This window comes from Balaenoptera physalus (genome assembly GCF_965194825.1).
Source record: "Balaenoptera physalus genome assembly, chromosome: 17".
Taxonomy (NCBI): domain Eukaryota; kingdom Metazoa; phylum Chordata; class Mammalia; order Artiodactyla; family Balaenopteridae; genus Balaenoptera; species Balaenoptera physalus.
This window is the reverse complement of record NC_138895.1, coordinates 82,303,056-82,317,733: the sequence shown is the minus strand read 5'-3', so window position 1 is coordinate 82,317,733 and position 14,678 is coordinate 82,303,056. Positions and strand designations below refer to the sequence as shown.

The following is a 14,678-nucleotide window of genomic DNA, read 5'->3' as shown; positions in this document are numbered from 1 at the left end:
CCTGTGATGAACTGGGAGCTGTGGGGTCTGAAGCACTGGGTGGGGCTCCAGCCAAATGGAGACCCTCTGGGGTCAGATTCCTGCCAGGTGGTGAGCAGCCTTTGGAAGGCAGGTCCTGACCACCCCTGGGCATGTCCACACTCTCATGTCCAGGGGCACATTACATCTCGGGGGAGGATAGAGTGGGCTAGAGTTTTTTTTGTTGTTGTTAATAAATTTATTTATTTTTGGCTGCGTTGGGTCTTTGCTGCTGCGCGCGGGCTTTCTCAAGTTTCGGAGAGCGGGGGCTACGCTTCGTTGCGGTGCACGGGTTTCTCATCGCGGTGTCTTCTCTTGTTGCAGAGCACGGGCTCTAGGTGCGTGGGCTTCAGTAGTTGTGGTATGTGGGCTCAGTAGTTGTGGCTCGCAGGCTCTAGAGCGCAGGCTCAGTAGTTGTGGCGCACGGGCTTAGTTGCTCCGCGGCATGTGGGATCTTCCCGGACCAGGGCTCCAACCCGTGACCCCTGCACTGGCAGGCAGATTCTTAACCACTGTGCCACCAGGGAAGTCCCAGTATTACTTATTTTTAATGGAGTTAAGGCTATACTTACCTGTCTATCCTTGACCGTGGGGGAGAGAACATCACATGCAGCGTCCCTCTCCCCTCCACCAGTGGGCTCTATAGTCCACAGAGTATAATAGAGGGACGTTAATGTCAATATAAAACTCTCTTTAGAGTGATACAGCCCCCAAAAGTAAGGGTAGTTTCAGTTCATAGGAAAGACTGCTGTTCTCCCCAGCCATTGGAGAATGGCTTCGGCAAGAATTAACGTCTTTGCTTTGGGCTTTTCAGCCCAAGCACATTTTGATCACATTTCATCATCTATCACTTTTTCAACCCACAGAGTAATGGTCTTTCTTGCCAGCGCTTGCCTCTGTTTTGAATTTGGATAAAGCGTCAAAGCACTTGCCGGCGGGAAGCTTTGGCAAGGATGCCTGCCAGGTGCTGTTAGAGTTTTTCAGGCCCTTCCTGTGCTTTGGTCCGCTCCTGGTGTGTGTTCTTTCTCATCCCCTCATCTCCTGCTGCCACTGCTCATATAAATAGGTCTTAGAAGCAGCACAGGTTGTCACTGAGTCGGATTATTTTCGCCTTATTGATATCTGGCTTCCATGTCATGGCCCCTGCAGTTCTTAATGACAATTTAAGATGAGAAGAATGTTGCCTTGTGGTTTGGTGCACATGTACACACAGAAGAGTTGGTGGTTAGCTGATGCGCTGTTCGGCTCCTGGTTACCCGCCTGCTGACCTCACTCTCTTTCTTTTGGCCTCCGTGTTTCTTTTCCCTGCTCTTGGGATTGAGATTTGATTCCCTCTAATCCTCCCTTTCCTTTCCTGCTGAGTCTAACTGAGCCCCAAATCCTGTGGGTGGAGCTGATGTCCCTGCATGCCACTGCACGTCTTTGCCATCTTTCCTTGGGACTCTAGAAATGCTTGCCTACTCAGTCCCCCTGCCTCTAACCCTGCTCCGGCATCGTCCTGTAAACACACATGAACGTTCCCACGTCACCATCTGGCTTAAAGACGTTCCCAGTGCCTACGGGATAAAGTTCAAAGTCCCCTCTCTGATATTCAAGGTACTTAAAATTTTGATCTAGGCGTTCCTCTTCAGCTGTTTGTCCCCAGTCCCTCCATACTTCATGTGAAAGACACTTTGCTTCTCACCATCACCAGGACGTGTCAGGACAGCTTACTCCTGTGTGCCTTTGCATACCTCCTTTTCTAAAACTGTTCTTTTTCTTAAACTATCATTCCTTCACTTAACCTTTTGGAAAATGTCTGTTTGCCATTGATATATGTTACATTTTTATAAAATTTTCCTGACCATGACTAGGCATAGTGGGGGTCCTTCTGTGGGTTACCCTGTACATTCTTTGTATGTCTAATAAAGCACTTAGCAGACTGTAAACCTTTAAACCAACACCTCCAATGTTTTGGGTGCTACGTGAAGCACCCACTGGGATCAGAGATGGACAGAGAAACAGTCATTGTGTTTTATCAGCCTGGTAAAAGCTCCTCAGGCAGAGATAATACCAGATGGAAACTCGGATCTACATTAAGGAATGATGAACCCTGGAAATAAAGTGAATAGGTTAGGTATGAGATTTTTTATCCTCGCTTTTTGATTTCTTTAAAAGACTACTGACTGTCTAAGAAAGAAATAATAGCATTTAATTTTGTAGTGCATATCATATAAAGAAGTAGAATATGTAAAAAAAGAAAGTCGTACAAATGGAAAAAGAGGGAGAAATGGACATTTTTATATGCAAAATGTTATATTATTTGAAGTTAGAATGTGATGTTAGAGACACGTGTTGTAAAGCCTTGAGCAATGACTTAAGGTATGGATAGTATACCAGGAGAGATAAAACAGAACACTAAAAAATAACCCCCCAAAGGGGGAAAGAGGTGGCAAGAAAGGAGAAGAAAAGAACCAGGAACATATAGTTAAGTAGAAACAAATAGCAGTGTGGTAGATTTAAACCCACTGTACCAAGAATTACATTAAATGTAACTGAACTAAATGCTACATTTAAAATCTTTGCCCCCCGAGTTACAGAGATACTCTGCCACTTTTTCTTTGAGGAGGTTTATAGTTAAAGTTTTTCCCAGAATCTGTCTCAAATGAAGTTTTGTGCATGATGTGACGTATGGATGAAAGACTTAAATAGTTGGGGAGAGATACCATGTTTATTGATTGGAAGAGTCAGTTACTGCTAGGATACCAGTTTCCCCAAATTTGATTATAAATTCAATGCAATCCCAATTAAAATCCCAACAGGACTTTTTTGGGGGGGGGTGGTGGTGGAAGTTGACAAGCTGTTTTAAAAATTATTTCACAATGGAACAGATTATTGCCAATGGAATAGGCAAATGACTTGACAGAAAAACAAAGTTGGAGGACTTAGGCTATACGACTTTAAGACTTAACATAAAGTTACAGTAATCAAGAGAGAATGCTATTGTTGTAAAGATAGAGAGATCAACGGACCATAATAGATGGTCCAGAAATAGACTCACTCATGTATGATCAATTGATCATATGACCAGCAAGGTATGAAAACAATTTTATGTGGAATGAAAATCTTTCCAACAAATGATGCTGGAAGAACTGGACATATATGTGGTGGGAAAAAACGTGGAAATTGTCATACTGTATAAAAATACAAGAGCCAACTCTATGTTTTCTATAAGAAACTCACATTAAATATGCACAGTTTAAAAGCAAAAAGATGGGGGGGAAAAGCATGCCATGTTAACAGTAATCATAAGAAAGATGGCATGGATATATTATCAAATAAGTAGACTTTCAGGAGAAAAAGAGAGAGTAAGCAGATAATTTGTAATGATGGACGGGTCAAGTCATCAAGAGTACCTGACAATCCTAAATGCAAATGCACTTAGAAACATAACTTCAAAATAAAACCGACATCTGAAGGGAGAGATGGAAAACAGATAATTATAGTTGGATATTTCAACACTTGTATCTCAGTTTTTGACAGAACAAGGAGACAGAAAATTAGTAAAAATATAGAAAGCTTGCACAGGACTAGTAAACAACTCCAGCTAACTGATATTATAGAACACTAAATGCTTATGCTAGAAGTTGAACGGCTTAAAATCAGTGGTATAAGTGTCTATGTAAGATAAAGAAGAGCAAAATGTACCCAGAATAAACTGAAGTAAAAGAAAATAATAATAAAGAGTGGATAAGAATGAAATAGAAAATGAAAAAATAATATGTAAACTAAATGGAACCCAAAGTCGATTCTTTGAAAAGATTAATGAAATTAGTAAACTATAGCCAGGATGGTCAGAATTTTAAAAAAGAGAGTGAACACACAAATTACTAATAATGAGAATGAAAGAGGGGGGCATGGCTAAATACTGCAGACATTAAAAGAATAATAAGAGTGTACTGTGAGAAATCATATTCCAATAAATTTGACAACTTAAATGAAATGGAAAAAAATCTTGAAAGACATGAATTACTAAAGTTGGTACAAGAGAGAATAGAATCCCTGAGATAGTCATATCAGTTAAAGAGTTTAATTTTTAGTTTTAATTAGTTAATTAGTTTTAATTCTTAATTAAAATTTTTCCATGAAGCAAAGATTTCTCAGATGGGGTGAGAAACTACTAACCATAAAATAAAAAGTTGATAAGATGGTTTTTATCAAAATTAAAAACTTCAGCTCATCAAAAAGCAAGCTCCATATTGGGAGAAAATATTTACAATACACTTATGCAACAAAGGTCTGTATCCAACATGTACCATGAAGTCCTAAAAATAAATACCCAAGAGACCAAAAATGGGTGGAATTTAAACTCCAGAGAACCCTTTGACGTCAGCATTGCTGTATGGAGATGTTAAATAACTCACCCTCGTTGCACATTAATGAGAAAAAGAGATTCGATTTGAATTCTGGCCTTCTTGGCACCAAAACCCATTCTTCCTGCCACACATACACTGAACTGGGATTCCAGAGACCTGGGCTTCCCTTGGCCCCCTGTGTCTTTGCAAGCATCTCTATATCTCTCGCAGCTTCAGCCCTCCTGCCCCTCACTGGAGTGATCACCGGCTCTGCTCACCTCATGGGGGGAAAAGAGAATCAGATTAAACAGTAGAGAGCCCAGTGTTTTCTCAAAGCCAAAGCGCAATATAGATGGGAGGTGGAATTCTCATTGCTTTTTTTTTTTTTTTTTTACCATTCTCCTTCCTTCAGGGGTGTACCTAGGTTTCAGCTGACTTTTATTTAGGAGATCGATTACCGTGAAGATTCACTTTTCACACCAAGCTGCCTGGTAATGTTGTTAGGGACCAGATTGAAATGGATTGAGCCATGCCTCCCTGTCTGAGTGCCTGGCCTTCCCCACCGCAGGAGCAACTTCTTTCTAGGCTGCTAGGATAAGTGGTCCGGTCTTACACATTGCTACTCTGAGCTCTGTGGAAAATACACTCCCCTGAGCAGGGCGTAAGGTGTGGGAGTTGTTACATTCTGAATGAAAATCATACAACCTGACACACCATGGCGCTTCTCCCCAGACATTTAGAAGAAAAATTCCGTTTCCCCCGTCGAGTGGGACCACCCCACGCTGTAGGGAGCCTCTGCTCACAGACACGTAATAAAGGCAGTTTCAATGTCGGATTTCATCACGGTTGATCTTTTTCAAGTTGCTGTGTTGATTTAAGTTGGTTTTGAATTTAACAACAATTCAGAATTTTAACAAGCACAGGATTCAGAACCCATTGTACCTGTATCCAATTTCAAATTTTGATCCTCCCACCTATTTGTCCTGTGGTCTTGAGCAAGTTGTTCCTGTTTCTTTAAGCATCATTTTTCTTCATCTTGAAATGGAGAGAACACTGATCTTGCAGGGCTGTGGTAAGGTTTAAAGAATGCATCAATACACAGGGCGTCTAATACAGTGCCTGACACAGGTAGAAAACTGAGAAACAGCGGTTGTCAAGGGCAAGGTCAGGGACTCCGCCTCTTCTGTGTGGAAGTGGCACAGGGACAGCCCAGCTGGGGACTCAAACGTCTGGGTGGCTGGTAGGAAGACCAGGGCTGTGTTACTCAGAGGGAAGCCCTCGCCCGCCCGGCAGCTTCACCCTCTCCACAGCCGTCACCCTGGGGAGGACAGAGGAGGGGAGGCCGACACCTGCACCGAGACCTGCCTCTGTGATGGGCGGGGGCGGGGTCTGCCCCAGGGCTCCCATCTCTCTCTAAGCCATTCATCGAATCTCTGGTGGGAGGAGCTTAATGACAACGCATTTGCTCCATCCCTTCCTGCTCCTGTTGGCTTGTGTTCCCTGAGACGATGAGCACGCTTTTCATCGTCTTTCCAAGTGTTAACATAGTGTAGGTCTGCACAGCCGGGAGCTGGGACCCCGCCTCCCATGGCAGGAGCAGCTGGGCATGTCACTTAGGTTGACACAGCAGCTAGCACCCTCTGGTCCCCAGTGTCACCAGTTAGGAGCTGCCCAGGCAGTGAATCACCTCCCATTTTTCTGTCTCCACTCGCACAGCTGTACCTTGAAGGGACCTATTTTATGTCTCAACCATACATATTATTAAAGTATTACAATCAATAATTTTAAGTGATCTGTATTTTATTTTGAACTATTACATTATTGAATGTTATGTGTTAATGTTCATTTAAAAATGCTATCAATATTCCTTACTTAAAGACAGATTTAAAGATTGTTCTACTTAACAAGTAATATACACTAATTATGTTAAGAAGTATGATTTATAAACATCAATTAAAAAGGCCCATGTCATACTTGATTTAGGGATTGAGCGTATGTTAAAAGGTAGATTGTCTATCATCAACAGCTGGCCAGAGTTTTTTGTGACCTTCCATTTAGAATTTTTGCGTTTGGCATTTTCAGAGTTTTAATCATTATAGAGTTAATTGCAAATGATGCTACATGAACCATGATTTCAAGTTATTTTTAAGTACGTTTCCATCCTTTTTGAATTGGGCTTGTCTTCATTCCCAGAAAGTGAAAAGCCAAATATGACATAGTTGTCATTATATGTTATCTTTTTAACCTTGGATTTTGAGGCACAAGTGTCTTGGTGTTCATTTTTGTGCCCCTTTAAACATGTGGTCTTCATGGTTCTTTTCTCGTACCCGTGGTCCATTATGAGTGCAAAGTAGACAGTATAACAGCGAGTAAATGATGTGTTCGTCAAGACCACGGTGGCGCTGAGCGCTGGGCCCCGGTGAGGTGACGCAGTGCTGTGGCTGAGGCAGGAGCGTGTTGGTCTCACCCCCACCACCCCCGGGGCACTCTCGCTGCATGTACACGCGAGCTGTATGGAAACATCGTTTGCATACCACACAATTCACCCACTTAAGCTGTATAATTTAGTGTTTTTAGTATAGTCACAGAGTTGTTCAACCATCGCCACCATCTAATTCTAGAACTTTTCATTCTCCCGGTAGAAGCCCTGTACCCATTAGCAGTCCCTCCTCCCCCTCCCCTACACGACCTCAAATCTACTTTCTGTCTCTAGATTTGCCTATTCTAGAAATTTCATGTAAGTGGAATCATACAAAATGTGACTGGCTTCTTTCACTTAGCATAATGTAGTCAATGTTCACCCACAAGGAAGTATCAGTATGGCATTTCTTTTTATGCTAAATAATATTTCACTGTGTGGATATGCTACATTTTGTTTATCCATTCATTAGTTGATGGGTTGATTCCACTTTTTGGCTGTTGGGAATAATGCTGTTATGAACATTCACATACCAGTTTTTGTGTGGACCAGTTTTCGTTTCTCTTGGGTATACCTAACAGTGGAATTATCAGATCATGTGATAACCGTTTAACCATTTAAGGAGCTGCCTGACCATTTTCCAGCTCGGCTGCACCATCTTACATTCCCACCCAAACCTTCAAGCAGTGCTTGAAGGTTCCAATCCTGCACATCCTTGCCGATGCTTGTTATCCTATATATCTTTTGGATTCTAGCCATTCCAAATTTTTTCCTCTAAAGGGAACGTTTTAAAACATTATTTTAAAACGTACTCATTAAAAAATCAGAAACAGAGGCCCTTCCTGCCTTCATTATGTGCAGCCCCCCAAGACCCGTCAGAGGCCAGGTTGTGTGTCAGCCGTCCACAGGGAACCGTTCCCACATTTCAGTCGGTCACCAGATCTGTCCTTTCCACTTCAGTAGCTCTGCATTGACTCAGGCGTGTCACCTTTGTCCCTTGGGCCAGCCTCTCCCTCCCTTTCTTGGACAGTTGCTACAGCCTTTCAAAGTCTCTTGCTTTCGTTTTCTCTTTCCAGTTCTTTCTCCAAATAGCTGCTGAAGTGTTTGTTCTAAAACGCAAGCATGAGTTTGTCCCCCCGTTAGGGTCCTTCCACGAGTCCCTGTCGTCTGTAAGTCATGTTTCGGTTCCAGAGCTGGGCACACAAGGCTCTGCACAGTCTGACCCAGCCTGTCTGCCTTGCCGTTTCCTCTCCCCACCCCACGCGCCTCCTGCAAGCTCCCCGCACAGTCCGTGCTCCTCCAGCCCTGTCTGCTCGCGTGCTCTGCTCTGTCCGCCTGCAGGCCTGCGCTCAAGCCTTTGGTGCCTCAGCGAATGCAGGAGCCGCTTCCTTCCAGAAGCCTCCCCTGCTTGTTTCCTGAGTCTCTGTGCCACCGCCGCCCACTCGTCTTTCTCACCAGTTAAGACTCAGCTTCTTCCAACCCCAGGCCCGGAGGACACCAGAGCCCTGGGCGTGACCTCCGAGGCACTGATCCGTTGTCCCCTGCAGAGCCAGGGGATCTGTGTCAGGTGGTCCTCACATCACACTTTGGGAAACCCAGTTCTAATGGACAGTAAATCTACTGTCAGAGTCTTCAGCAAGATTTGGAAGCTCCGTAATCTGTGTGGCAGAGGTGAAGATGAGATGATATCACCCGAAGAACATTCTGATTGTTTCTTCTATTTTTTTTTTTTTGTCACTTTAGATTGAATAAGTTCCCTGGCTTTCTTAAGACTTACAAGAAAGCTCTCCATCCTGCAACTGACTACTAATTTTTCAGGAAAGAAGGCTGATTGATAACAGGCAGGCTTATGGAACTTTAAAAGACCACATGGGTTTGGCCAAAGGTGTATGTGGCCATCACTTCCGGTCTGGCTGTGTCTTCACTCACTTTACCACGCCCCTAGGATTGATGGAACGGTGATGTTTGGACCCTGCAGGGGCTGGGAGAGTTCGGCCAGACTCGGGGAGAAAGAGCCCCACTTAACTTTCTGGGCATGGTGCCATGGTTTTTAGCCAGACTCAGACCTTGGCGTGGGAATTTCTCATAGTCACTTTTAGCTGAGTCAGTATTGAATAATCAGCTGGGATTGCTTTGTTGGCAGGGCTCTGTGCTTTCCCTCTTGCTGCTCCAGTGACTGCAACCAAGCTAATAATAATCACCACCCCTCACATTTATGTAATATTCTGCTTGTAGTTTTACAAAGCACTTTCACTTTTTTCCCCATTGGAGCCTCCTAATAATTCCATGACATAGGCATTCTTGTCCTCGTTGGGGAAACTGAGACTCAGAGAAATTAAATGACTTACATAAGATATTATATACCCATTAAGCAGCAAAACTGGTATTCTGATAAGAAATCTTCAGACTTCGAATCGTTTCCCTTGTACCAAATGCCTTATTTGCTCAGGCTGCTTTCAGATGGCTTCTTTCCTTTTGCTTTTTAAAGTTTAGTTTGATTAGGATGTCTCTGGGCATAGATTTTTAAAAATTTATGCTGCTTGGGGTTTGCTGAGCTTCCTGAATCTGTAAGTTTATGTTATTTGCCAAATTTGGGGAATTTTCAGCCATTATTTCTTCAACAGCTGTGTGTGTGTTTTGTTTTGTTCATCTCAAACTCCTATGACATGACTTTTAGAGCTTTTCTTGTCTCATAAGATTGTTTTTATCCCGTTTTTTTCTCTCAGCTGTTTCCATTGGATAAATTATTAATCTGTCTTCAAATATATTAGTTTAATTCCTGTGTGGTTCAAAAAAATACTTGTGTGATTTTTACTCTTTTAAAGTTGCTAGGGGTTTTTTTCATGGCCTAGAAATGGTTTATTTTGGTAAATGTTGCATATAACTTGAGAAGTATGGATATCCTACATTTTTTGGGGGATGGAATGTTCACTAAGCATCAGTTAGATCCAGTTAGTCAATGGTATTTTTTGTTTTATATCCTTTCTCATTTTACGTCTACTCGTTCCCTCAATTACTCAGATAATTCACTACCTGGTGAATTTTTCAGTTCAGTTTTTTTCTTTTCTAAAGTGTCTCTTTGCTTCCTCTTTATATCTTCTATTTCTTTGCTGAGATTTTATCTTTTCATTTGTTTCAAATGTGTTTGCCCTTACTTTGCGGAACATATCTAAAGTCTTTTTCTGTTAAGACTTTCATCTTGAGGTTGTTGTCTGTTGATTTTATTTTCCTTTGCAAGTTGGCTTTTTCCCGGGTTCTTCCTATGCTGAGTAGTTATAGACTATATTATGGACATTTCAAATATAATGTTGTGAGGTGCTGGGTCTTGTTGGAATCCTGCGGAGGATGCTGATATTTTTGTTCTGGTGGGTGGTCCACACCACAGTCCCGTAGTGCCTTCTGTGGGCTGTGCTGCGGTTCTGGTTTTAGAGCCTGTGGTTCTCCTTGGATCAGTCCTGTGTGTGCCACCCACTGTTCTTCCTTGGAGCTCAGTTACCAAAGCCCATGGTTTGCTGCTCAGGAACCAACCCCTCGTGCTTGCTCCACAGTGAGCCCAGGTCAGGTACCACTTTAGCAAATTGCTCTCTTCATCTCTCTCCTTTCCATAGTCTCCCCAGCACTGTCCAGGGGCCTCCCTTCGCTGTCTGCCCACAACAAAGCCAAGGTTTGAGTTCTTCCTCTGTGTGTCTCTGTGTGGGACTAATTGGTCAGAGGACAGAGAGGGAAATAAAAGTGATGGGGACTGGCCCTGTGCTTATGGGACCTCAGTCTCTTGGGTCAGAGAGATGGTTTCCTGGCCTCGGAGTTGTATGTGCCGTGCAGCCATGACTGCCATCGTGGCACTGTCGCATAGCAGTACTGCCCAGGGGCTGGGCTGGGAGAAACAGAGGAGAAAAAAGAAAAAAAGAAAAAGCCCAGAGGGCCCCCCAACACACCTTCATGGTGCCCTCTCCCACGCCTTGGACCTGGGACAGAGGCAGCTCGCGGAACTCTGCCTGTCTGTACCTGATGGCCACCTCCGAGCCACCTTTCAGGACGGGTAGGACTGAGGGAGATGGAAACTTACTCTGAAGTTCAGAGAAACTTCGGTTTCAGATCTCCTTCCCAAATCCACCTTCTATAGTTTACTTTTCGAATCTTCAAATAGCTGCTCCATGCATTATATGTATGATTTATAGTTGGGTTCAGTAGGAGAGACGCAGTGGATTATTTGTACTTACGCCATCTTTTCCATAATAGGAACTCGTCATTTTTTTAAAAACATGAACCAATTCATGTCACTCATCTGCTTAAGACTCTAATGATAGCTTCCCATCATACTTAGAATAAAATCCAAACTTTCTGTCACGACCTTTCCTCTGTCATTAATTTCATACCACTCTCCTCTTGGCTCGTTCTGTCCCTTGATGGCACCATGCCTTAAGATTTGGCCTTAACTGCTTTCTCTGGAAAGCAGTCCTCCAAGACCTTCACATGATTGCCTTCTTGTTGTGTGGGTCTGAACTGAAATGCTATTTCATCAGAGAGGCCCTCCTTTGCCGTCACATCTGAAGTCAGTTTTTAATCTCTGTCTATGATTTCAGGAGATGCACTTAATTAAAAAAAAAAATTTGTTATCCACGCGTCTTGTTCTCTGCCTCAAGTCCTAGCCCATGTTTTACCCCAGCCATCTCTGTGGCAGCCAGATTTATGCAGGGGTAACTTGACAGCACGTCACCTCAGCTGTGCTGTGTAGCTCTCAAGTTCTGGAATGTCTGAAAGCCTTCTCTGGGGCCGCAGCACAGGTGCACACGCCGCACGGTGTGGGGAGTCGGGGAATTGCCCCCTTTCGGGGGGAGCTTGACCAGGGAGGGCGGGGGCTGCTGGAGAAGTAATCCCCTCTCCTCTGCCTGAGGGGCACACTTCAAGGCACAGTCCGTGACTCTTCAGAGGGACCAGCAGGGTGAGCGCCAGCGGTCCACACGGTAGCCAGCTCAGTAAGGCACCGTGGTACTGCGTTCTCACCGCACCCCGTGCCCCCGCCCTGCTCCCCTCCGCATCCCCTTCCCAAACACCTGCTCCACTCCAGCCCTCTTCTCAGGCTCTGCCTCCTGGGGGGAGCCCCGGCTAAGACAACATTCTAAGTGACTTTAAAAATACCTCTTATAAAACATGTCTTACATCTTATAAGCAACATATAAAGAAAAGTCAAGGGGATGATAATCTATCCAACAACACAAATTTGTCAAATTTTTACATTTCACTGTATTTGCATCTATTTTTCTAATTTAAAGAAAGAAAAATGAAACTGTTAAAACTCTGTGTGCTCCACTGTGACCCTATTCTCTTCCTCTCTCACCAGGAGTGACTACTACCCTACAGTTGATTATTATAAGCAATATAGAGTATTTTTAAATATTTTAAACTTGATATAAATGTGTAACTATCTCCTGCAACTTGCTATTCACTCAACCTTGTTAACATGAGACTTAACCTGTGGTGAGGTTTGCAGTTCTTAATTCATCTTCGCTTATATATAGTTTCCAGTGTATGACTGTTACAGATTTATTTATCTGCTCTCCAGTTGGCTGTGCTTCGTTAAAAGCAGTTCTTTGATTTTATAAATGAGGCTGCAATGCACATTTTAGGAAGCATCCTTGTGCCGAACTCTGAGAGTTGGTCCAAGATACATGCCTACAAGTTGAGTCGTTAGATCAAAGGGTTCTCATCTACTACTTGGCCAGGTTGTGCCAACCTGCCCTGTGAAGGAGTTGTACCAGATTACACCCTTAGCAGCACTGAATGAGGATTCCCATGATTCTTGCTGATCTACATCTTGGCCAACACTTGGTCTTAGAGCACATTTTAAACATTTCCAATAGGTTGGGTGGGAAATCATACCTGAGGGTTTTCTCTCCATTTCTCTGACTACTAGTTGTATTGAGCTTCTGTTCCTATATATTGGCCATTGGATTTCCTCTGCTTTAAATTGTCCACTCTTGTTCTTTGCTCAATTTTCCATTGGATCATTTCTTTCTAATTGATTTACAGGAGTTCTTTATCAATTCAGAATTCTAACCCTTTGTCAGGTTTATGTGTTGCAAACACCTTTTCACAGCTAGCTTTTCTTTGCTTTGATTTTAATGTTTTTCCTTGTACAAAAGTGCTTCATTTCAGTGCAGCCAAACATTTCAGTCTTTTCTGTTATATATTTTTCCAGCTTGATTGAGGTAAAATTGTATATATTTAAGGTGTACAGTGTGATATATACATTGTGAAACGGTTAACACAGTCATGTCACATTTCATTTCACATTTCAAGCTCATTAATGTATCTATAACCTCTCATAGTTACCTTTTGAGTGGTAGTGAGAACACTTAAGATCTAATCTCTTTGCAAATTTCAAGTATACAACGCAGTATTCTTAACTATGGTCACCATGCTGAATATTAAATCTCCAGGATTTGCTCATCCTGCGTAACTGAAACTTTGTATCCTTTGACCAACCTCTCCCCCTTTCCCCCACACCTCTACCCCTGGTTAACCACCATTCTGCTCTCTGCTGTTTTGAGTTCAACTAATTGAGATTGTACGTATAACTGAGATCATGCAGTATTTGTCTTTCCGTGTCTGGCTCGTTTCACTTAGCATAATGTTCTCTGGGTTCATCCATATCACAAATGGTGGGATTTTCTTTTTTCTCATGGCTGAATAATATTATGGTGTGTGTGTGTGTGTGTGTGTGTGTGTGTGTGAAAGGGGGAGAGAGAGAGAGAGATGGGTTTTTTTATTCGCTCATCTGTCAATGGACACTTAGGTTTTCCCATATTTTGGCTATTATGAATAATGCTGCAGTGAATATGGGAGTGCACTTATCTCTTTGAGATACTTATTTCATTTCCTTTGGATATATACCCAGAAGTGAGATTGCCGGATCATATGGTAGTTCTATTACTAATTTTTTGAGGAAGTTATACACTGTTCTGTAATGGCTGTACCAATTTACATTCCCACAAGTGCATGACAGTGCCCTTTTCTCCACATCCTCACCAACGCTTATTGGTCTCTTTAATAGCCATTCTAACAGCTGTGAGGTGATATCTTGTTGTGGTTTTGGTTTGTATTTCCATGATGATTAGTGATGTTAAGCACCTTTTCATATGGCTGTTGGCCATCTGCACGTCTTCTCTTGAGAAATGTCTATTCAGGTCTTTTGCCAACTTTTTAATTGGATGATGATGATGATTGCTATTGCTATTGAGTTGTTTGTGTTTCTTATGTATTTTGGGTATTAACCCCTTTTGAGACCTACTGTATCCAAATATTTTTTCTCATTTTGTAAGTTGCCTTTTCACTCTGTTGATTATTTCCTTTGCTGTGCAGAAGCTTTTAGTTTGCTACAACCCCACTTAATCTGTTTTTGCTTTTGTTGCCTGTGCTTTTGGGGTTATTTCCAAAAAGTCATTGCCCAGACCTATGCCAAGAAGGTTTTCCCCTGTTTTCTTCTAGTAGTTTTACAGTTTCAAATCCTACATTTAAGTCTTTAATCCATTTTGAGTTGATTTTTGTATATGGTGTGAGGTAAGGGTCCAGTTTCATTCCTCTGTGTGTGAATATCCATTTTATCCAACATCATTTATTGAGGAGACTGTCCTTTTCTCATTGTGCGTTCTGGTGCCCTGGTTGAAGATCTCTTTATATTTTGTATGTCTTGCAACTCATTTGAGAAATCTTTCCCTCTTTCAAGGTCAGAAGTTGTTCACCTGTATTTTCTTCTACAGGATTTTAAATATTACTTTTTACATTTATCTATTCAGTCTGTTTGGAACTTACTTTTGTTTATGGTGTGAGGTAGGGATATCATTTCCTTTCTATCTGCATAACCATTTTTCCAGCACTGTTTATTGAATCTCCTTCTTAATAATCAA

General features: G+C 42.5%; 1 protein-coding gene across 5 annotated transcripts in view; it reads left to right on the top strand.

Annotated features, from left to right (window-relative positions):
- The window catches only part of TRAPPC9 (trafficking protein particle complex subunit 9), a 556,901-nt gene that overhangs the window by 364,648 nt on the left and 177,575 nt on the right, over nt 1-14,678 (top strand). The gene's annotated exons all lie outside the window — the stretch shown is intronic.